The following is a 26,431-nucleotide window of genomic DNA, read 5'->3' on the forward strand; positions in this document are numbered from 1 at the left end:
TACCTTCATGATTAGAGTGCCTTTTAACTGCCTTGATTTCTGATTTTGCAATTATACAGTCAATACCAATAAACCAAAATGAAATGCATAAGGAATCGTGATATAAAAGTTCATTTTTCGAACAGTTATCAAAATTTAATATAATTTTTTTCCTATTTCAAAATAAACCTTTCAAAGATTGAAATGATTTAGGATACATAAAAATTACAGCTTAATAAAGTGAAATTGGGGGTAAGAAGGATGTTTATTATCAGTATTATAAGTACATTAAATTATATGTAAATATACTCCAATACAACATCTCTAACCCTCAATCATAAACCCTAACATCTAAGAACTGATTATACACTTTATGAGTAAATACTAGAGCTTCTGGTAAAGAATAAAACCTTAAAATAATGCTGTAAAATAAGTGTCAATAAATTAAGAAAGAAGCCATTTTTAACATGTATTCAAAAGGTTACAAATCAAAATAAAAATTTTATAGAAAAAAATAGTAAAGCATTTGGGAACTTTTTACAAAGCGAAAATATATGATTAAAAACAGGCTTAGAATTTTAAAAATTTTCAAGCATTATGATTATAATAGCTTCAAACTATTAGCCTATGTTATTTCAAGAAACTCCTTAAGAACAATTAGTTGTGACGCTCTACCCTCCCTCCCCATACAAACACCAAGAAAATCTAATAGTGCCTTTTCTTTTAACTCCACTAGAGGGTAGTGTCTCAAAACCAGGGCTGGAGTCATGAATCTAGCCTGCTTTTGACCTGTTGACAAATTAATCCTCATGTTCCATCTTCTCAACATGTCTCTAGTATATTAATAAAAGCTGTAAAATGTGTTTTTAAAACTTCTGTCCATTTTTTCATAAGTATTCTTTGAGACATACACACTGCTATACTTTTCTCTGTTTTCCAAATTCCTGATACAGCTAAATTACATTTGTTTGTGTTTCATATAGGATATATTCCTGATAAATATCTATTTAAAGATAATAGGCCTACAAGTAAGGAAAAATCATTTTGAGTATTTAGTTTATTATAGAGATATATATCCACTGGAATAGTAAATTCATGTGTCCTAAACACACACACACACACACACAAACACACACACACACGAGAAGTATGTGGATATAACTGAAAATATAACTTTAAAATTACCCCCTTCCATACCAATGTTGTGAATTATAGAGAAGCAAATATATGCTTTATTTTTAAAGTCTTGTCATTCCAAATATGAAATGTCATTGCTTAAAAAAAAAAAAGAAGAAAAGAAAGGAAAAAAAGAACATGCTATCGGACAGCAAATATACAATCTAAATTGAGTAGGAACTATAGAGAACCAAATATCACTCCAGTTTCAGGCACAGAGAAGGAGTCAGATGCTTGAGTCTTTAGCAGGTGTTTTTAATATTTGGGAAATCCTTATTAGTAGAATGCCCTGCCTATCTTCAAAGTGAAAACACAGCTTCTCTGAATGACTGATAACACAAAAATAGAAAAAGTTGTTAAAAAAAAAAAAAAGGGAGGGGGAGAAAGAAAGAAAAGAAATCTCTACATTCCCTGAAGGAAAAAAGAAAGAAAATGATTCCTAGGAAAATATGCAAGCCTGTTTCATTTATTTGTACCCTAAGCAGCAGTGTCATAGAACAGACAGGTTGCTTCAGCCAACCAGACTGGAGCAGCTGCGAGTGCTACATCTTGGCAGTCTGAAGCGATTGGCTCCTCTCTGGGGAGTGGAGGGTGTTCAGTTATTAATGACCGCTGAGCAGGCAGCACCATGTCAGTGTGACAACTGATCGGGTGAACGATGCACCACTAACCACCATGGAAACAAGGAGAAATAACGCCAGCTCACAGGATCTCCCTACACTGGATTGAGAGCCTCAGCTGCCGACCAGGAGAGTTACAGGCAAGAGAAGGAATCTGAGCTGCAGCCTCCTGCCTTCCTTTATATTTTAGGACACAGAGATAAGATTACTTGCATGTGTGCATATCTTTGGAACATATTTGTGTATACTTTATCACACACACACATATGCACCGATTTATACCCGGGAAAGAAGACAACCATGTGATTATCTGAATCAAGGAACTAAGGAATTCAGCACGCAGGGACACTGTATGTGGTCTAGCACTGAAACTGCTTTTGCAAGGTAAGTTTAAAATATACATATCTATTTAAATAAGCTCTATTTCTTGTTTCATTGATGCTCCTATTTTTATGTCTAAATTTTCCCTTGAGGTTTTCTTGTTGTCTGAATCCTGAGAGCATTTTCTCTGTTTTACTTTTGAGAAGAAATGCACATGCAAAACCCCTCTAGATCTGTATATGCCTATCTGTGCTTGTGGGATTCTCCAACATGCATTTTACTAGCTTGAATGCCCATCAGAGGATGTGAGTGGGAGAGAAAAAGCAGTGTTGGGGGAGGAGAAGGAGGAGGGAGACAGAAGAGAAGGGGTCTGGAAGAGAGGAGAGAAAGAGAGAAGTGGGAGAGAGGAAGAAGGAGACTAAGAGAGAACCAGGGACAGGAGAAAAAGAAACACAGGTTGTGGAGGGTGGGTGGTAGGATTTTTCTTTTTCTTCATATTATTTGTAATGAAAAGCAGATCAACATTATTCTGTGTTTTGCAACCACCTCCCCCCACCCCTAAATAGGACATTTTTGTTCCTTTTTTCCCAGTGGATGGAGATTAAGGGGAATGCTCTTATATGTATGTTAAGAGGAAAAACCACTAACCAGAGTAGCAGAATGAGCATATTAAAAACATTTATTGAATTTCTGCCAGACTACATCTTACAAACTGGAGTAAATGAGTTCCCTTTAATAACATCCCCTCACTGGTCTGAAGGGACAGTGCAAATGTCTGATTGCTAACGCAGCTGGAACTGCCACACACTAGGTAAAAGGATCCCACGAACCAGAAGAGTTCTAATCTTCTTTGGTAATTAACAGGATCACAGCAGGATGGCTTTAAAGTACATTTCCTATTTAAGAAGATTGTTTGTTCTAACTAAGTGCAATATTCCCTTTGCTGTTATTGAGTCGGGTGGCTTAATTCAGCTCTAATTTATTCATTTTTAACAATATGTCCTTGTTTCCATGCATTTAATTTTATTGAAAGCAGACTATGAGTAGAACCTTCCTGATTTAGTAAAAAGGAACAATGTGAAAAATGAAAAGGGAAGATTAGAATCAAAATATCTACCAAGAAAAGAGTGCACCCTGGTACTACAATTACTCATATCCTAAATTTCTTATCTTTAGTTTCAGAAGTAATGCCTTTGAGACAGAATTACTCTCAGTAAACTCTATGAGCATCCAAGTGGTGATGATGATTCATGGAATACAACATGGGCTGATTTTTACTTCCAGTCTTGTAAAAGGAGTCAGCTACGTAGAATATGCTTTCAAACAGACAACACCAATTGAGGATGTTCATGGAAACATTCACTACCCCCATTAATGGGTCCTGCACAGACATTAAAACAAACCCAGTATTTACATTTCATCTTCTGGAACTCTATTCTCCCTTCCTCTAGTTCAACTAACCAAACACTTAATAGAGTCTGTTTCTTTGAAACTGTGTTATTTTTTTTTCATAAACTGTGATTTCACAGTTATTATTGGTTTCTAGTTTATAACATATGCCAAAACCAAAAGACAATAACCAGCCACTTACATCCTGCCACTTTCCCATAAACGTGTCAAAAAATGAGTCAGTTTACAATATGTAATGTAAGAAGTCAATTAATTCTGGCGACCTTTGTAAATGATGACAATAAAACATCTCTGACAATCTGCCAGAGGCTTCGATTTTCCCTCTGTAAAATGAACAAGTTTAAGAAGAGGGTTCCTGCTCAGGGTGAAAAATGAAAGGTGCTGAAGCATTAGCTTGCAATATTGGCAGGCTTGCTCGCTCTGCCTCAAACACCACATGCAATCTATAGAAAAAACAAAATGATTTATTGCAAAGAAAAGGTGTTTTTATTTGCTTTTCTGCTATTCATTAGAAGTGCTGCTTTTGAAACAGATCAGATCTGTTATTTTGAGGCAGCCGTTAAGTTCCTAACCAAGAGGAATGGTTGAAGTAGACATTCTACCTCCCAATTTCAAACTCCTATATAATGTAGCATTGCAGCATTGATTTCAGTTTCTCCTAAACCTTTCACGGGGAAAGTTTTCATACTAAACACACACATTCTTAAATCTTACCCAGCCTATTTTAAAATTGCAATCAATGACAGCTAAGTACAGGGGATTGGCTCTTTAACCTTAGTAGAGCTCAGATAAATATTCTGTGGATTTTACAAGTCAGTAATGTGCCCTAGAATCTGAAAAACACTGTCATCCCCAGGCCCCTAGTGTTGTCATTTGGTGTGTGCCCGTGAGTTTGGTGACTTAGTAAGCCTTGCCAGAGGATGGACACACAGGCATGTCTGAAAGATTTAACCATGCCCAGTCATGTAGAAATAAAGAAATAATAGCTTTCTGTCAAGAGGAGCTTCAAAGAACCATCTTTTCAGGGTGTCGCTTGTCACAGGCAACATGCTGAGGTAGAATGCTGATGAGTAGGTGGAATTTTTCCTTTGGTGGTGGTAGTGGTTGTTAACAGTTTAATAAATAGTGTAACCAGCTTTCTAGACTAGCAATTTAAGGACCTATGAAAAAGGTGATTAACTTATGATTCACTATGTGTATTTTACTGTTTCTTTGTTCATCTTTTAACACTTGCTTTTGCACAAAATGGGTTTGATGTTGAACTTTTTTCGCCAACTCTGATTTTTTTTGAGTGTAAAATTCCTAGGTAACATGATATTATATTTATTGAAAACTTAGTTGAACAGAAAGGTCTGTAACCTGAGTTAACCATAACAACAAAAAATTAAATGCTGTAACCCAATTAGCAGTCCCTGATGGCTGTATATGAAGTTGGTGATTCAGAAGGAGATTATTAAAAGGAAGCTTATGACACACTAAAAATGGAGTCACAACTCCTAGTCTCAGTAAAGATGCTCCCAAAGAATAATTTACAAGTATGTGGCTCCAGCCATTCTGGAGAAACACTGGACATGTTTGCAGTCCACTAAAATATTCCTTGCAGACCTGGTTCCAAGTGTAAGCTACTTATGCATTGCTCATTGGTATGTGAAACTAAATGAAGTAGCTAACACTAGGCCATATATCAGTATGTCTAATCAATGTTGTCAATACTCTCTGATATTGGCTATGACGAGTTCTTAGGAAACCTTCACTATGTAACAACAGAACACATTTCGTACACAGAGCTCAAAGAATTCTTTCCCATCCCTCATGGTAAAGTGATATTCAGCAAGTCACTAGAAGAATATAATAGCAGTTATTCCCTTGTCCATAATGTCTGAGGAAATAAAAATTTAATATAAAGAAAGTAGGTGGTGCCAGAGGATGGAAAACAATAATAGGGAGAAATCAAAATGTTTAATTTGATGGGAAGGGAAGAAGACCTGAAAAGATGCTACTTAGAGGTCAATAAATATAAGATTAACAAAGAAGACTTAATGCTCCTCTCAATTCTTTGGAAGAACAGCACCTACCAGGTCATCTACAATATCTGTGTAACTGTCAAGTTTCTACAAATCTGTTTGCTATGATGTTCACTCATTTTAAGGCCATAAGGGAGGGCTATTTTTTTTAAGTCACCATGAATAAAAATACAATACACAGCTTCAGCACAGGGGAATGAAAGATGGGAAAGTGCTAGCATAATGTAATTTTTTTAATTGAAAGTGACCTTCAGTATTTAGTCTAACAAGCTTAGTGTGATAGGTAAAGAAACTCAAGTACAAAAGATTTAACATCCTTATAATGAGATGTAATATACATTATATTTTAAATATACACAGCCATTTACTAGAGAGGCCTAGGATAGAACTCCTTAGAGTGCTCCCTCCAGCAGTAAATTAAAAGTCTTCGTCCTCTGTTTTTCAAATAATAAAATGTAAAAGAAAGACTCAGATATATGGGGCAAAAAAAGAAAAAAATATTCAGCAAGATAATCAAATATTCTAGAAGCAAAAACCAAAATTTAATAAAAGAAGAAGCAAGAATTTGTTAAGTATATATCACAAATATTTTAAACCCTTAATTTATCTTCTTGATCCAGTCCACTATATTCTATGATGAGTTATAAACATTAGAGTTTTGCACTGTTTTTAAAACATCCTAACAGTAATGCTGCTATCCTTCAACTAGAGAGATTCAGCCAATTGATCATCTACTCTGAGCTGTAAGTTTTTCTAAGAATTCTAAAATTATGCTCCAAATTATTTTTTACTTGTTTTCACTAGAATTACTTTAAGGCATTTAGCATGCACCCTTCTTCATATTCAGTGCCCATTCTTACAACTGATGCTTGGCTTGCTTACCTCTTTGGAAAATAAGGAGTGTATTCTCAGGATAGCAACCCCTTCCTTCTTCCACCCCCCAAACTCCCCACCCTGCCTTTTTCATTTCCAGAGTTAGAGTGTGAGAGGCTTTGTGGGCAATGACATATCCTTAATTTCAAAGACCTATTTTTTTTTTTTTTGGCAAATTTATCTCTGCTTCTAAATGTGTTCTCCAATAACATAACAGTAATTAATGGACTCAAAAATTTCAGGGGGAAATTAAGAATAAAAAAAACACAGTAATGAGAATATTTATTTAGAGCTCTATTGTTTACAAAGTTTTTTTTCCCAACAATACCATTTCTTCCTTAAAACAACCTGGTGAGGTAGGATAGGTATGTGATGATTATCCTTTCCTTCAAATTGGAGAATGAGTTTGTGTAAGACAAGAGACTTGCCAACATGTAGAGGAATTAGGATATTCTGACTCCAGGGAGTAGGAGATACAATGGGTACAGCACTGATCAATATAAGTGACATTTTAGTAATCATTAGTAAATATCCCTTCCCTTCTTCTTGAATTCTCACACAAGGCTTTATCTTTCTAAGTCCTGTATTCTTTGTACCACACCACAATAATTTCCAGTTGGATTTTTTGCAAACTAAAATTTTCATTCTTAATTTAAATCATAGCTAATGCTATACCCAAATTAAAAAGAAAAAAAAACCAACAGCCAGAATAAATTATTAAAGAAAAAGATTGTACATTGTTCTACCTACTCATCCATATGTTTGTCTGACAGCATTAGCACTTTGATAAACAAATACTTGGCAAAGGTCTTAAAAATTGGATATAATAGGATGAATAAATTATTCAAGGATTTTCCAGGTTTCTAAAAAACTATGAACAAATTCTTCAAAGTCACTTGAAGCACCACCAATGGATGAAGTGTCAGCATAAAAGCAACTTCTTTGGCATCTCCTTCCTGGTTAGTCTATCTTGGGGAAAAGATGATACATTTAACCACTCCAAAATACAAGTAAATCTGTAAAGTAAACTAGTAAATTTATAAGATAATAAAGGCTGGATACCAGTAAATTTATTTACATTATTCTGAAGAGCCTTTCTAGGGAATATTTTGACAGTCAGAAGCAATATATGGTCTTTAAATTGAATGAAAATCCTGAAAAAAAAAAAACATGTTCTAAACTTTGTCCTGTCAAGCTTGACTTCTATATGAGGCATCCCACAAATAATCTACAATACTACTCAGGAAAGGAGGGTAACTACCCTGAACTTTTGCATGTATGCATTGAAAAGGCCCATTGAATCAACAGTCTTTGTATCAGGAGTCATTAATTGCCATTTCCATAGGCCTGAAACCTTTGGGAACTAAGTCCCTGAGGAACTAGAGGGGAGGCAGTGTTTCCCTTTTTGTACAAAGCAGGGACTCCAGGAATGGGTGGAGGTTTTCTTTTACGTGGAACCAGGGCCACTAACCTACCATAGGCAAAGCAACAGCCCTCAGAAAGGCACATATCACTTATGATTGACGTGAATAATACTGGGTATCTTGAAGACAGAAAATAGTAAAAAGGCCTCATTTTCACTGTGGTAGAAATAATTGATTTAGGCTTTTTGTAATTTTTTCCTAAAATTACTGAATTAAATTAATAACTAAAGAAATGAATGCAAATATTTTAGTCAATTAATTCTTCTGGAGTAACATTTATATCTTAATGTCTTACAATCTCATAATGCCAAAAGGTCAAGGCATTTAAATGACATTGTCAACTAATTTACAGTTGATATTTGTTAAGGGGAAAAAATGAAAATTCAAAAAGGGTATTAAAAACAGACAAGTAACTGGGCATAGTGGCATACACCCGTAATCCCAGCAACTCGGGAGGCTGAGGCAGGAGAATCACAAGTTCAAATCAGCCTCAGCAACTTATCGAGGCCCTAAGCAAATTAGTGAGAACCTGTCTCAAAATAAAGAGGGCTGAGGATGTGACTCAGTGGTTAAGTGCCTGTGGGTTCTATCCCTGATACCAAAAAACAAAAACAAAACAAAACAGATATGCATTTTCAGAGATATAGTTCACATTGGCTTTTATATCATTAGACTACTTTTCTCATTGCTATATTTATATGCCTAAAAAATACTAGTCTTATCATCATGGTCAACTGTGTCTTTTGAGTCTGTGTTTTAGTCTGTTTTTATCAAAACTCAGTCACTCAGAAACATTGAATTCTGAATATGTTCTATCATGAGTACTCAATATTTACAGAACATGTGGGGTCATAAAACCTTTACTGAAATTACAAATAGTTGTAGGGAATAAATTTTAATATTCATCTGAAAAGATTATATTCTCATTTCTACAAAGGCCACAGAGTTAATGACCTTATACTGCAGGTGCTAAGGCCCTGAGAACAAAAAGAAAAAAACAAAGTATGCAAAAGGGTCTAGGTTTCAGTGCTTTATTACTGAAGATAAAGTGCTAGAAGATGGAAAGAAACAAACAATGTGGCTGCCACACATAGAAAAGAAATATATTCTATTTCTATATTCTATTTCTAGGCACATACAAACTTTGGAAACTCTATCCACAGTAATTTTTTTCTTAAAATAATATAAAATGTCATTACAACATATGAGCTTAGATTTTCTTCATCTAACAAATCAATTAGTTGTGGGAATAGCTGCACTGATTCACTACCAAACACATAATTTATATTTGTTTCTCTTGCTGTAGTTTTTCACTCACACATTTTGTTTGCATTTTTTTTTCTTACACAAACACCATATCTGCTCATAGAGTGTCACAAGGTGATATTCAGCTAACTTTTAAAATAGTGAGACATTTTCCAATCTACCATTTCCTTAACCAGTTACTCTATTTATAGGGAGCAAATTCCATATACATATCAGAGTCCCATTTTTCATTTACCCTATAAATTATATCACAATATGCTGCTGTTAGACAAAATGGTCAAGGAAATGAAGAATTAAAATAAATGTTATGATATAAATTTATATAAGCAGAGCACTTATATGTCCCAATTTCATCATCTCTCTTAGACAATCCTTGAATAGCTCAGAGAATGATATTCAAAGTTCTCGTTTATTATTACTGTTGCATCTGTGCCAAACTTTGTACTAAACATCTAGCATGCATGTTCTCATTTAATCCTCACAATAACTGCATGCATTAAGTAGTATTTTTCTAACCCTAGTTTCCAAACAAGGAAGGGAGAAAAAAAAGGCTTAGAGAGGTAAAGTAACTTGTTATAACTAATTAAAGACCAAAAAATAAAAGGAACCTATCAGTTTGGTTCTAAAGAACATTCCTTTGTGGATGAGGCAACACTGCCTCTCACTGGTCCTGCCTAAATATAGCTAGTCTCTACTGCCTTCCTGGAGTCATATTCCCTTTCAAAATACAACTCTATGTGTAATCTCATTCCAGGTGTTCTGCTCATATTACAATATCTTTCTGCAGGATTTATTCATAATTTCTTCTTCTTTTGTTTGTTTGTTTCCAGGAAAGAATAATGACTTACTTTTTTCAGTTGAGTGTCACTGTCTGTTAGACTACCTGAAATGATTTCTTTAGGTCAGTTCATAGCTTGACCAGTGAAGTAGCAGCTTATTATTCTTTCATTCTTTTTCATCTTTACCTAATGGGATGGAGTACAATAATGGCATAAAGGGAAAATGCAAAGTTTGGTCCATAGGTCTCAAATTGTGTTATATTTATCACAACCCATCCAGGAATCCATTGACTGTCATTTTCTCTCATGCATTATCATTTAAAGGAGGAAGATGAAAACAGTCTGAATACTACACTTCACTGTCAATATGATCATTAATTTTCAGCGAAATTCATCAGTCTTTCTCATTATTAATAAGCCTCTTGCTCTGCAAAGTTAATTGATGAAAACTAAAACTTGTTCTTTAAACTGACTGAGCAAAGACAAACAAACCTAAAACTTTAGAAGTGTTCTATTGTAGTTGTTTGTTAAACTTCATCATTTCTCATTAAGTGACCTCCTCAAAAATTGTCTAATTGGGGTTGTGGCTCAGCGGTAGAGTGCTCACCTAGCACAGACAAGGCCCTGAGTTCAATCCTCAGCGCCACATAAAAATAAATAAATTAGTTAAAGATATATATATATATATATATATATATATATATGAAAAAAGAAAAAGCTGAAAAAGAAATTATGGTAAAAATATTGTTGAGGGTTCCTCCAATGATTACAAATGGGGTCTGGACAGCTCATGTCCACAATGCTTTCTCAAAATAAAGATTTTTTAGTAAAAATAAGCATTTAGACAACTGAAAATACCATCATATAAAATTAAAATTATTTGTGCATTAGGAATAACCTAATTCAAAACATGTGAGAAATAAAGATCATTCATAATTTTAAATTAGATATTGAGGGTTTTCCTTGCTATTTATTATGTCCATTTACCATGAGGAAGAAGAGGCTAAAAAGGGGGAATAAGAGCGAGATGTTGGCCAATAATAACTTATCATGTACCACAGCCTGGACTTGGTTAAGCTCTTTAAAGACCTCCTAACATTTAACTTCACAGTTCCATGAGAAAAGCAAGCAATTAGCACGGGGAAATACTTGCCCAAATTCACTCATTGGCAGAGTCCTGATATGAATCCTGAGTGTCTGACTCCACGGTGCATTCTATTACAAATATTGTGATGAGTAAGATGTACTTTCATCTTCCGCATTCTGTAACAAATAATGTGATGATACCACTAAGGTATCACATCCTTAGAATAAGCATAATGAAATTCTCCTTTGGGAAGCATTTGATTTTTTTATGCAGAAGCACCCAACAACAGGCTCTTTCTACAGCAAAGGCCAGGAAACAATAATTAATAAAACTTTACAGTTTTGCCACATGGTACAATCATATAATATAATCTTATTTCACGAATAATATACTTAACAACTAATATAATTCAACTAATTTAAAATAAAAGCACTGCTTGCAGATTTTCTACTTAAACATTTTCATTAGTCTGTGAGATTTCAGAAGCATAATGTGCATTTAAGAAGTTATCATGGTTGAATTCCAGAAGGACTTATGAACACTTAAAACCTTTATGTTATTTTCATGAATAGAAGAGTTAGGAAATAAAGAAAGTTTTCTTGACCATGAATGTCTTGCAAACTGAACAACAGAACAATGTTCAGACCTCATCGTTTGTTCTGAATGTTGATTCCCAGATTGGGAAATATGATTTTTTTTCCAGATTGGAAATTGATGACTTTTTCTTTCTGTTTTTCTATATTTTGTACACCTAGGAAAAATGATAAACACGTTTAAATCTGTCTTTTAAAGAATCTTTCCTATAGAAACTCCTCCTGAACCATCACCTCTTACTACCACCCCTTCCCCACACCACATTGAAGGTAATGGTGCTCTGAGTTCTTGACTGCACTTAGGCACAGTCATGTCTAATTATAAAGCAACATGCTGCTTTTACTTTTCTTGGGAGAAACTTATATGTGTGAGTCTTTTAAAAGAGGAAAATTCTAAGGTAAAATTATACCATGTATTCATTCATTTAGAATGCCATTTCATGGTCATTTAATCAATGACCTTTTATATATCTATAGTCAATGATATATTGATAAGGAATGCTACAGATAGATAGATATAGATAATAGATATAAATATGACACAGTAAAAAGAACTAAATATTTATATCTCTGATGATGTATATATCAAACTCACATGAGTGATTACTTTTTTTCAGAACATCAGAAAATCTGAGAGTAGCACCAAATATACCCTAGTGATTTTCTTGAATAAAGTTCATGATCAGTAAAGGGATAAAGATTCTTCTCCTTTATATTTGTCCAGAGTCTGCCAATTTTATCTTTGTTTAAGTAATTTTTTAAAAAAATTGTGACAATCAATTGCTTGAATTTATATAGGATATACATATGATAGAGCCACCATATAGTATTTTTCCCCAAGAGAAGACTGAGAAAAGGGTATAGCTAAATGAGTTAGGAGTTTTCTTTCAAATATCATATGATTTTCTTTCAAATATCATTGAATAATATAAGGATCAGAACTGCGGCAACAGAATTCTTAAACTGGGGTTTTATAGATAATTAAGTCACTTTCTCAAAGTGACCCTGTTACTTAAAGACATGATTGGAACCAAAGCAGGTGATTCTGTGCTTGCCCAGCAGGTATATTTCACAGAACATTGACTCTGATTGTAGAGTTTCAAAGAATTTGGACCATATGCTCACATCACATCATTCTTTCTTTGAGCACCACGATGACCAAAAACTTCCAACTTAACCCTATAGAAAAATCCAGCAGTACCTTCTCTGTGAGGGGCCAATGTTTGTGCACACTGTTAGCTGCCGGAGTCTGGTAGAAGTCCAATTCACTGTCACCAGTCACTTTTTAAAATTATTTTTATTTTTTAAAGTTTTTAAAAATTGTTGAGGGACACAATATCTTTATTTCATTTATTTATTCTTTTATGTGGTGCCGAGGATTGAACCCAGTGTCTGATACATGCTAGGTGAGTGATCTACCACTGAGCCAAAACCCAGCCCAGTCACTTTTCAATGTTTCTTTAGATTGGCATAATAATGACAGTAATGTGTTGCTGCTACTCGGTATCAAGCATGTTAATGATTTAAGTTAGGATTTGGGATTTGTGGCCTAACATGATTTTAGCTGAAAAGTTGTTTTGTTTTGTATTTTTAATCAGTCAAAAAAAAAAAAAAAAGAGGGAAAGAAACAGAAATTATTAAATGGAAATCCATAAGTAAAAGAATGGCGACCATAGATATAGGTTTCACATTAATTCAGAAAAGATTTAAAATAAATCAGTTTCTTTATGCTATTGTAATAGAAACTCTACTCTTTTGGAACCTCCCATCCAAAATTTACAAAGCTCTGATAACATTACAATGACTCATGCTACAAAGACTTTCTAACACATACTGTGTTGTAATTCTTGAACTTCTAAATCTCACTCTGAAAATATTTGTTCAATTTTTTAAAAAACCTATTGTAAATTCCCTCCCACAAGAATGTATAAATTAGAACTGGACACAGTGGCACACACCTCCAGTGGCTTGGGAGGATGAAACAGGAAGATCGCAAGTTCAAAGCCAGACTCAGCAAAAGTGAGGCACTATCTCTAAATAAAATTCAGAGTAGGGTGGGGTTGTGGCTTGGTGGTCAAATGCTCCTGAGTTCATTCCCTGGTACCCACCCACCAAAAAAGAATGCATAGATTAGAACAATGAGTACTCAAGACTCTGAATTGCTAAAATATATTTTTAATTGCTGACAATAATATGGTCTTGTTTAAGATCACAGAATATCTATTTATCTGAGTGACTTCACACAGACAGTTTTCATTTTTCTCTCATTTGTACTCTCATTAGCACTTCTTGTGGATACGAATGAATAATGTTTAAATTAAATTTGAACAATGTCTACAAGATTTTGTTTCCACACAAATGTAATTACATCTCAAAAAAGGACTACTGCCTTATTCCATCAATTCAAAAAGTATATATACTACTATTTTGTAAAGTGATAGTTAACAGTTATATTTCTTTGTCTCTATTCCATTGCCAACAACCATGATACACACATGTTTAATTGTACATGCACACGATACTGGATTTCCAAAAACATTTGCCAAATGTTAATAGTTCTTATCAGTTACAAAAATTTAAATAAATCAACTCACAGTTGTGCATGGTTTCCAATTCCTTTTTGCTTTTTTTAGACATGTCATATAATTGAGATGTCAAATACTGTAGCATATTTTAAAGGGTCATTTACACAGAAATATCCAGAAAAAAATCTACTAGGCAAGCAAAATTCCACAGCCCTTTATGCAAATCAGAGTCAAATGCCACACACATAGCTCTATTTTGCTCTACTGCTTCTATTCTGACATCTCCACCTCTAAACTAAATTTAAGTCAACAAATTCTAACGAATTATCAATATAACAACTATTAGTTATTTGGTAGTGATTAACATTTAGTTACTGCTTTCTATGTTTCTGGGAGTTTTGTATTAAGAACTTTTAATGCATTATTTATATTTTGCAGTATGCCTAGAGGTAGGCATTATTATCACCCACTTTTAAATAAATGAGGTAATAGTGACATTGTAACCGAAAATTGATGTCAATGTTTGACCCTTAAATTACTATGATAATTCTACTGAACACCATTCTGAGTGAGTGAATAAAGATAAAGGACTTGCATTTGCTGTTTAAATAATTTGGGGAATAAGTGTAGAGCAAAGTGTGAACACCAAAAAGTGATACTCATGGAATATGTGTTTGGGGGGAAGCTACTTGTTCATTCTCACTTCCCCTGCATACCACCCCTCATCTCTTTGGGTTTGGACCTATATTCACACAACCTTTTTGAAATTCAAATTCACTAGAAAAATGACCACTGTTGTTGAAGAATTGCTTCCTTTCTTTCATGCATTTTGAGCCAATTGAAAAAGTTAAAAAAGATGAAACTTCAAGTAGAGAAGATGTAAAAATCATAAAACTTTATTTCTACCACTGTCTCTTGGATCCATTTTCCCATTAATATTGGGTTCTGTAATCCACAATTCAATATCTGAGAGTGACAATTTCTCTTGTCAGCTTCTTTTAACTTGCCAAATGCTACCTTATGTTCTAGGAATGAACTTACTACTTCAGCTAGTATTCCAGGTTTGCATATTTATGTTTAGCATCCTATTGCTGTCAATTCACTAAGTTCAGTAAGTTCATCACCATATTATTTTTTTAAAAAAAGAGTAAATATTATATGTGAAAGTACTCAATAAGTTTCCAGCAATAGTATTAAACAGTACTACATAATAATGTAGTATTGATAATCCCCTACCTAGTCTTTTCAGTTTTCAACTTTTGGAGGCAAATGCTAGATTAAGAGTTTTAAATGTAGAGAAAATAAAAATTGTTATTAGGGATAACAAGACAAGGGGGAACAAGACATGAGACATTAGCAGATTCCCAGTAAGCTGTATGTTGTACTTCATATTGAATTAAAAAAATATGCACAGAAATACTCAGGTTCTTATTCCCTTGGAAGCAGAAACAAATTCATTCAGAATATGTTAGTTATGACTTCTATACCCTTTTTGAAGACAGAGAAATAAATCAGAGAGAAGTTTCTTATGTGCAGTTTCACACATAAGAGAAAAAAATAAAAGGAAGGGAAAAGGAGTTGAGTTATAACAGTTGGTAGAAGTGAGTCATATATGTGGGCCCACCTGCCCAGTCCACAAAAGGTCCCAGTCCACAGCTATTTCTATTTCCACAGCAAAGGTCTCAATTGAGATAAAAATGTATTCTTATCTCTGTTGACTGAAAATACATGTTTTCCAAAAAAAAAATCACAAAGTGTTTTAAAGTGCCCCTTAGAATTAATTTTATTCTTCTCCATGAAATAAACTGAAGAATCTGTGTGTTGATATGCTGAAAAATTACAAAACAGATGTCAAATAACATTCATTTTGCAACAACAACCTTCTATGAATCTGACATCTAGTTATTTCAGTTAACATAATGTATGAGACTCAGACTCAGAAATTATAGAGCCAAAAAATGAAATATTAATTCATGACAGCATGTTGAAAGGAGCAGATGAGAACAAAACATCACAAAAGTATTTAAATTGACCAAATGAGAGTGCACATGTTACCATCTTGGATGACAACAGAAATTTATTGACTGACAACTTACATCTAATTTGCTTCCTTATTCTGCAAACCACAAAAATGGGTTGCTGTGACAACTGTCATGTCATATTTAGCTTTATAGGGGGAGAAAAACCTTTAGAGTACCTCAAAGACACAAACACAGAATGTAGTTTTATTGTTATTCCCATCCTAGGAAAACAAATTTCCGACAATAGGTCTATTTTCTCACAGCCTTAAAAATGGGTTTGCTTTCTGTCCTTTTCATTTATGTTATGTATAGTAGCAATTTGTACAAAAAGGGAAGAGAAAAATCCATACTAATATAAAGAGATAAATTCAGATCGCCTGAGTCACTGGAATGTGATAGGGCTATTGTCTTTTACAGCATCCCCACTTTATCACCAATAGCTTTTATCCAATTTAACTCCACTGATATATGCACCAAATCTGCACATGATACTCCCAGGAATATACTACAGATCAATTCTTAATGTATCAGCAAAGCCAAGCTTATTTTTTCTAGACCAGAAATAAGAGCGAATGCAAATGAGAGATGATTAATTTTCTTGTAAACATATTCTTCATCTCACAATAACAAATAATATAGTCTGTTCACAAGGATGCTATGAAGGATCTTAGAACACATAATACCAATATCAGTGCACACTGGAGCAAGCACATGAATTGCTTCATGCTAAATAAAAACTTACATGCTTCTCTTCTGGGACCCTAAAAATATATATCTATATAACATACATTGAATATATTATTTATATTACATATTTTATGCAGATACATATGGAACACTGAAGGATAATAATATGTATAATATGCACTTGTGTCTATATGATATATATAGGTAAATAAAACGTATAAACACAAAAATGTATTTATATATATTATTTTATATATTTTATACAGATATATACATATATAAGTATATGTATGCTTATACATATACTTATATGTATACAAATAAAAACACTGAAGGCCCTGAGTGTTGGAACAAAAATAACTCAAGTCATTGTTCTCCTTATTCAATGGCAATTTTGATAACTTTTTTGAATTCTCCAGACATTGGTCTGATGTGGAAGGCCACTTTGAGTTCTCTCATCACTAGAAGGTCACTAATATTGAGAAACCTTTCTTAGAAAGATAGTCCACTTAAAAGACAAAGAAACAGAAATTTTAACATGTCTTCCACCTTCACCACCAGTGTCATAGGAAACTTGCTCAGTAACTTCTCCCAGCCATAGGCTTTAGTATGAACTCACCATTTTGAGGAAGGGATGTAAACAGGGCAAAGTTAGTGAAATAGGTCTGCTAAAAGATGCTATAGTTTTATAATATAAATAGTTTAATAATATAAATATATCAATAAGATTACAGGAACTAAATTCAGTGTATAAACACACTATGTATCCAGGATGCATAGTAAAAATTGTCCTTACACATCTTGGAGGGAAGAGTATGGGCCTGCATATTAAATGTCTTCTGCTGCACCATTTAATCATACCAAGGAAATGGAATCAACACACAGAATTTTTTCAACTTTTCCTTGGGCAACAATAAAGAACAATCAATTTAAAAATAATTGGAGAAATTTGTGTTTTGTTCAGAAGAGTAAAGGAAAACATTCATTCAGCAGTACCACATAGAATCATTTGCTTAATAGCATTTCTAATATGTTATGCATTTATTCAATCTACTTCCTTCTATATTAAAATGCAAAAACAATTACTCTGGATGTAAATCCTAGAAAACAATCAAAGTTTCTATTAAATCAGAGAAGAGACAGTTAAGCTGCAATGTGATTTGCAGATGCTCATGAATAGACAATACTTAGAATTTCTTGCACTAAAATATGAACCAAAAAAAGGGTGATAGAAATTCAGGCATTATTTTTCTTATTCTTTGCCTCCCTCTCTCCTTCCCTCCTTTCTTCATTCTCTTCTTCCTCTCTGCTTTCTTCCTTTCGTTTTAGATAGAATTTGAAAAGTTCTTATTTAAAGCCTAAGGATTAATTTATGCAAGCATATAAAATTGTCTTTTGTTACAACACCAGTTCTACAGAAGTAGAAACTTCCTTTCAATGTTATACGTAGTTTACATTTAATTAATGTAATATGAACAGTTTCAACCTTTTAGCTCCTTTATCTCTTAAAAAAATCTAGGTAGTTCTTTGTACACTCACATTAAAGCCATTTCTGTTCATTAAAAATAAGTATGTTCAGGAAAAAGCAACTGAACACAAAGCACTAAATAAAAAGATTATGTATATATAATAAGCGCGTTTTGTATTTTACTGTCTGAATGGAAGTTTTTAAAATCCACAAGCTTTAATTGGGATGCTACTGAAGTAATAATCTCAAATCTAAGATTCAATAAATATATTTGATGCTCTGATTAAATGTCAAGGCCACAGACTTGTTATTTCAGATCTACTGAGCAATAATTTTTCTAGATAATAATGAACTCCCAAAGATTTATTTGCAGCACTCAGCTGTCCATTTGAAAACTCTGAGTCACACTACAATACTTTTAATTCTGTTGATGACATTACAGAATCTAGTGTAGAAACCTTAAATTTTTAGGTAAATCTTATTTGTTTCCTATACACCATCTGGACTCTGTGTTCTTTTGCTAAAACCAGTGATATCTGCCCAATTTTGACTATTTGGGTTAGCATCAACTTTTTTCCTTAAAAGAATGTATGACTTTCATTACAAGGGTGGGATTTATTTGTTTTGTTTTGTTTGTTGCCTTAAATCTCACTGGCAAATATCACTTTTCAGCACAGATTCTTTACTTCAAGTCAGATTTCACTAAAGACATAAACATTTCATAGCAAATGTAATGACAACTTTAATTTTGACCACTATCAGCTGACAACAGGCAAAGTTTGGCCTCTAGCCACACAAAACCAGTTTTCTAGAGGTATTTCACAACATTTATACTCAATTATCTTCATGTTTATGGTTGCTCTTTTGTTGTTATTATAGGCATCTTCCATTACTTTTAAAAGCTGTTGGCTTTTGGACATTAAGACTGTATTATGACCTAATTTACATGATTTCCTATGTTCTCCAAGTAGAAATGTCACAGACTTCAGAAAATGACCTATATATCTAAAACCCTTGCTGCATATGCTATTACTGTAGATATTTTGTATACAAATCAATTGAAAACCATATTGTAAGTGCAAAAGATATACATGAACAAACACACTATCTCCACTAGTTCCTTCAAAACAGATTTATTCAAGATATTTTATAAAAGTACCTTTTAAGATGCTTTTCCAACAATCTGAATTTAATTATGCCTTTTAAAATATGCTAGTATTTTCAAGTGGGTTCTGTTCCAGTTTTATAGTCGACAGAATTAAACAAAATACACACTTATGTTTCATCTTTTCAAGGTTATATCATCATTAACAGTCCACTCCATACAAACTTTATGAGGGAAATAAACAAGACACAAAGGAGTTTCTTGTACAGAACACTTTAAAAAAGTGTACAATGATATTATGATATTACAACTAAAACAACTAATATTATTTATTTAATAGATATTTATTGAACTACAAGTGAAGAACTATTCTAGCTGGGCACTGGAGATTCATCTGTGAAAAAACAGAAAGCAACCTTTATGAATGCTAACATTCATTGGAGGTGATGAGAAGTTAGTAATAAACCAAAAGCAAATATATTATTTCTGAAAGTTTTGAATGCTATATAAGGAAAACAGGATGAAAAGAGTGACCTGAGAGGGTACTTTTAGTAAGGGGGTCTATAAATCAAGTATTATTGAGAAAGAGAATTAAACACCAACTTATAAGCAAACATCTAAGATGTCTAAAACAATTTTAATGCCATTTAATATGTTCATTTCTAGCTGATAAACCATTAGCATTTATTCCTTAAATTTTAAAAAGAAGTATCATTTCAATGTGCAAAGAAGAAAATTCAGCGTTGTGTATTCTTAGGATAAGACTAGAATAAACATGAAGTATTTTAGTAACAACTAAAATAATGATTCGTACTCCAATTGTATTCAGTACCAACTAAGGAGGTCAATTGAGCACAAATGTGTCTTTAACACAAAGCTTTATGCATCATGGGCTAAAACAAAGGAAGCTGAGGATGGAGTCAGGGATATGGAATACAGTTCAGGAGTCCTCGCTTTCCATCCCTTTCGACTTTGACCACCTCATTAAATCTCTCTGAGCCTCTCTTTATCACTTATGAAGTTAGCACAAGACCCAGGCTACCAAGATTATTATGAGAATCAAGTAAGATCCTATGTGAAAATTGAACTGAATTCTTACCATGCAGTGCATCATCATGTGATTACTACTGTTGTTTTTATTGTTTATTGCAGTTGTTAATGGGAATTATAAGGACCTTGAAGTATCTTTAGAATCAGAGCTACAGTAAAATTTGCAAGAAACCAAAGCATTAAAGACCCTATCTATTCATTTATATTGGAATTAAGTCTACATTAGAAGAAAATGATATTATTTTTCTAATCTGTTTTTCCATACAATTAATGGGAGTCGGTTATGAAGAAAGCCTTAAAATTATAATTTTTCAGCTCCATATTTTCAATTATCCTGACATGGCTTAATTATTCTCATATATTTAGAGTACCTCTATACACCAAAACAACACCATATCTATCAAGAAAATCTAAACAACATCAAAGATATATTTTATCTTACTAACCAGTCTCATGAATTATAATGAATAGAAAACAGATAAAAAGTTTTACTCTATTTTCAGTTTGAATCCTGAACCCCAAGTCCACAGTGGTTTAATCTGAATTTTACTGCATACCTATATTTTAAAAATCTACAAATCATAAATACTGAAATAGACATATAAAAATACAAACAACTTTTAAGCTTCAAAGAAAATATCTCCATATTATGAAATTAATGTTACAAAAATATAAACTGAGTAAAGTAAATATCCTACAACAGACACCTAGTGGAAAATAAAATTACTTCACAAAATAATTTGTCTGGGTACAATGGAATAATAAAGTTAAGTGCATATCCCAGATCAAACCAAGAAGACTCCAGATCTGAAATCATATAACTATGAAGGGAAAATTTCTTCTCACAACTCAAATAATCAAACATTTCATTTCATCTAAAAAAAGAATTCTAACCTTTGAAGCTGCTATTATATAGCTTAAACCATTTTCTTTTGTTAACCTAAGCTGATCGTCTGAAACAATACTGAATTATCTGCAGAGACTTCAGTTAGAAATTCTTTAAAGCAGGTGATTTGGCACCTAGTTTTCATCGTAACGTGCATATAAATTTACAACATTGTTTTGAAAGAACTTTTTCTCCATCAAGATTTGGAACTCCATTTCTATGATTGGTACATCCATATGCAACCTTGAAAAAAGATGTAGAAGTGAGTATATTGAGCATGTTCCTAACAGGAAGCTGAAAGAGGTAATGCTAACAAGGGCCTATATTGTGCATTAACACAAAATTAAAATTTGGTATGTATCACAAATTATACTACTTTCTATTTCAAAGAAATGGGCATTTAGTCTTTTTATTTCCTCCCTTAATATTGGTACTTTCTATTCAATACTTATAAGGAAATACATACTTCTTTTTTAAAGTCATTGTTTTCAGGTATCTTGTATTCCCCAGGTGTTCATAACTCAGATATAGTCTTAGTTGTTAATGATATAGTAATCAAATATCATTGGAAATTTATTTAACTAGAATTACATAGAGCCCTTTGTGAGCAAGAAAGATGTATATAAAAAATGTCCCCGTTGTATCAATAATAATTTAAAATTTATGGAATTTAAGTCAACCAAGTCTCATAAGATCAACTACATAAGACATAAGACATCTACATAATTAATCCTATGTTAATTATGGCTATTGTTAGGCCCTTATAAGATTAAGTATATATAAGTTAGATGACAGGAAGAAGAAAACTCAAAGTTTTAACCTGTATGTAACCTGCTTTTGATATCCACATTTGTAGTAAATAATAACATTTGACTGACCTTGCATACATCAGAAACTAATTCAGTCTACCCCTTTAGGGAGAGGAATGTAACTCAAGGGGCAGAGTGCTTGCATAGGATACGTGAGGATCTGGATTCAATCCCCAGCACCTAGGGGAAGAGATAGGGAAGACTTCTCCAAAGTGCCACTAGGTCATTTCACATTAATCATTTGTCAGCACAAGTGTTAGGGAAAGAGCCCACTGACCTATACAGTAATGAGTTCCCACTCTGTAAGATAAACAGACATGAACAGATATGAACACACTCTCCATGCCTTGTTTAAAAGATTACTTTTGAAACTCAAAGCTATAACACAGAAAGCCTGTTTCAACCTTTCAATGGAGTTTTTGTTGTTCTATTTTAAAATCTTTCTTGTAGTCCCTGGACACAAATATAGCAATACTGTTTTAAGCAGATTGTTAAAAATATAAGGGCGTAACCACAGAGCACGATGGCAATCTGGCACAATTTTGAAATGAAAATAGACAATTCCATGCTCAGTACAGGAACTAACAATATAGACCACATCAGTATGATCGGTTCCTAAGAAAAAGCTTCAGAAAAGCTTCATCCATCACTGAACTCCTGGCAGTCAGAGTCTCACCCTTGGAACACCTGAAAATGTGGTGCTATAATTTATTTTCTTATTTATTGCATTGGAAGAATTTTTTTGACCATAGGAGCACATTTTATTTCACTTCCTTTCAAAATGTGTTTTATTGTCCCCATTCTTAGTAAAAACACTTTTATTCTGTGTTGTTTAATAGCAATAAGAAACAATATTTCACTATATGTAGAACAGAAGCTGAATTATCCAGTAAAAATCTACTCTGCTCGTGTCAGAGAAAATTTTCTATTGAACTATGACTGAGAGATCTCTGTAATCATACTGTAACTAAAATATGCTTCATTCTCAATCTGTAATGCATCAATGGACAATAGTCCCAAGCCTATTCCTTCCCTTCTTTATAATTCAATGGTCCTGTGTGTCAAACCAAGTTAATATTAGAGTACAGATATGAGGAAAAGTTTTGTGCTATCACCCCTTTTATGATGGCTTGACTCAATTTCAAAATTCATCTCTTCTGAAACTAATATAAAAGTATTTACTTGTGGCAATCAAAACAGAGTTTGTTTTTGTTTTATTTTGCTTTGGTGTATGTAACAATCATGTACAAGACCCTAGGGAAAACATTTCTTACAAGATCAGAAATCAGAAGGCAAGCTTCTTTCAGTGTCCATAGAATCAACACAAGCTAGAATAACTACTTGTTTGCATTTTGTTTTGTTTTGTTTTTTGAAACGATATGAGGGAAATAGCCAATATTCAGGTGACTCAAAGGATAGAAACTTCAGATTTGAGCTATTTGGCTGTCTTCCAATGAGGAAGAAAATTATTTAAATATTCCTTGATAATCACACCCAAATGCTTTCATCTAAAATATAGGATACCTGAAAATAGGTCTACACAATATACACCTTTCTAGACATCATACTGCAAGGCATGACATGAATCTTGTCACACAATCTAGGGAAAGTCCCAGAGAAATGTTCTCTAAATCTGGCTAGCAATTCCTTTGAGATAAAATAAGAGCTCCCTTTATAAATAATCTCACTGCATTGGTTTCTCAAATAAACTGGAACTGAGTGATAAGAATGAGGTTTTAGAGACCAAAAATGTCAAAGAAATAAGGAAAATATATTTGTGGACACTTTTTCTTAACTTATGAAAATTTTAAAATGTAAATTGATACATAACTAAATTGGTCACCCACAACATCTGTGGATAAGAATAAAAATTGGAAAACATGAGAAACTTCAGTTCTTAGTAAATTTAGTTAATAGCATTCAGGATTTTCTGAGCAGAACCAAAAAGTATCTCAGTATATACATGTGCATGCACACATATATACAATTTGTGTCAGGAAACTATTATTTTTTTTACAAATTTATATATATTGTTCCTGACTACAAGTAAAAAATTACAAATTTTGCATGAATTTGTATAGGTCTGAAAAATTCTTTTATAGACTACTTCTAATCCTAACACTCTGTATTAAGGCTACAGTTTGACAAACAGGTAAAACATGAATAAATATGATGAAAATCCAAAATTAACATGAATGTCCTTGTACACTCTGTCAGTATTTATTCAAGTACACAAATATCTATGCTTCAGTTATAACCCAAACCAAGTTTTCCATCACTGTATTCCCTAATTTGGAAATAATGATGATTATACATCAATCTAAGATGAACCAATTTTAAGGATAATGCATAAGTGAACATATTTCCCTAGAGAGGGCTATACTTGGGACTATACAAATGTTGAATAACAAGAGAATGAGAAAAGGAAGACCCCTCCCCCCCAAAGCAAATCCAGCAATTAAAATCCATTTGCTCTCAAACAATATTAAATGAACTACTATTATGCCATACACTAAATTAGAATTCCCCAATGTATGGAATGATGCTCACAAAAGAGATACAAACATAAAGACAGAAGTTATGGCTTAGCAATATAATTTGTTTTGCTAATCATGTACAAAAATCAACTTCATATATAATGCTATTAATGAAGTGCTCAGTTGAGCAAAAACTATAATTAAAAACAAATATAAATCAAAAGTCTTTTCGTAATGAGAAATGACAGTATCATGACAAGCTGATAATTTATGAATAATCATTACACCAACATGAAACTCTCCTGAGACTCAGATTTTATTCCTCATTCTCTAAAGCCTACTCTAAAAGCAGACATTTTTCTAATGGCAGCTTCCTAAGAAATTTCTTGAATTTCATAGAGCATCCAACCAAACTGGAAAAACAGTGAAAATTTAGTGTTTGGTTTTTTGTTTTTCTTTTTTTTTTTTTGAACAATTAAGGCTCAGATAACAATGTGATCTGAATAACCAGTGTAGCAAAACTAGACCTAGAAAATAGATTTTATTACTCTACTGCTTCCCACAACACCCAACCACCTTTTAAATTCCATTGCAGTAAAACTTTAGCAAGAGAGAAGCACTCAACAATGAAGAAAGCAACAGCAAATGCAGTGCATCTGTCCAGTTTCAGGAAACACCTTTCTGAAAAGATCAGAAGATGAATGGTGCTACTCCAATACCAAGTTGAGAGGAAGTAGAGCACAGTGTTAAGGCAGAGTTTTGGAGACAAAATGAAAGAATTTGAATCCATTTCCATATTTAGATCAAGGTTTCTAATGCAAAAAATTTCTCTCAAGTGGCTAGTTTACTCTCTCATTTCATTTACTACTACATAGACATAAACTTAAAATTAAACAGGAATAATGGCACATAATTAATTTTATAACCTTTAAATGCCAAATAACAACTAAAATTCACTGACCTAATTTGTTAATTGTATAGGACTAGAGTATTGAGTATAAACTTTTGATCAACTATAGAATACAAAGGTTAAAATCAGATTTGTGATTTTTAGGCTGATTTTTAGGTTCCTTTTAAAAAAACTTTTACATTCACAGAATAATATCGTACATCATATAAATTTAAAATATGAAAGGATCTTAAAGATCTTATATAAATCAAAAGTCTTTTCATAATGAGAAATGACAGTATTATAACAAGCTGATAATTTATGAATATATAGAAATCATTACACCAACAGGAAACTCCTGGGACTCAGATTTTATTGTCAGATTTATTTTATAACCTTGTTCCTAAATTTTAAAGACAATTAATTTAAGGCACAGGGAAGAGTGGTATCCTGTTCACAATTGCAAAAACACCTCATAAGTCTGGCCAGTCTTTCTTAACACAAAGTAAATGTTTTTAACCTATGCCAATTTCTTATTAACAGGTCAGAAGAAGTTTTATCAAGCCACTCTAAACATTCACTTGAAAGCTGACATACATAGTCAAATAATTAGGTTTGAGAAACACAAAAATAAATATTTCTCAAGCAAACAAGAGCAGTATTTTATAGGGATACATTTAGTATAATTCAACAACACCTTTGGGATATGAAACCTTCAATTAGAATTGAAGAGAGACTAAATTTTACAACAAAGGAATATAAAACCAGATAATGGGAGAATAGAATTTAGGTTCTTTATACAAACAAACTTAGCTAGCAGTTCACTATAGAAGAAAAGGAAAAACTGAGTTTTTATGTAGACATGGCAACTTTCTACCTTCACCAATTTTTTTTTTAAACACGAGTCAAGTATCAAAATGTTGCTCTTTCTCAGGATTCTTTATATTATAATGAGGTACAAG

The 26,431-nt window shown here is 32.9% G+C and overlaps 2 protein-coding genes across 6 annotated transcripts in view; one reads left to right on the top strand and one right to left on the bottom strand.

Annotated features, from left to right (window-relative positions):
- The window catches only part of Immp2l (inner mitochondrial membrane peptidase subunit 2), a 905,321-nt gene that overhangs the window by 411,841 nt on the left and 467,049 nt on the right, over positions 1–26,431 (bottom strand). The gene's annotated exons all lie outside the window — the stretch shown is intronic.
- Lrrn3 (leucine rich repeat neuronal 3) overlaps positions 1,715–26,431 on the top strand; it is a 34,923-nt gene continuing 10,206 nt past the window's right edge. Inside the window, exon 1 of the mRNA XM_046435360.2 lies at positions 1,715–2,159. The gene's annotated coding sequence lies outside the window, so the exon portion shown is untranslated. The remainder of the gene's footprint in view (positions 2,160–26,431) is intronic.

Source organism: Marmota monax, unplaced genomic scaffold (assembly GCF_021218885.2).
Source record: "Marmota monax isolate L192 unplaced genomic scaffold, Marmota_monax_Labrador192_F-V1.1 WCK01_AAM20220418_F8-fsc00139, whole genome shotgun sequence".
Classification (NCBI taxonomy): domain Eukaryota; kingdom Metazoa; phylum Chordata; class Mammalia; order Rodentia; family Sciuridae; genus Marmota; species Marmota monax.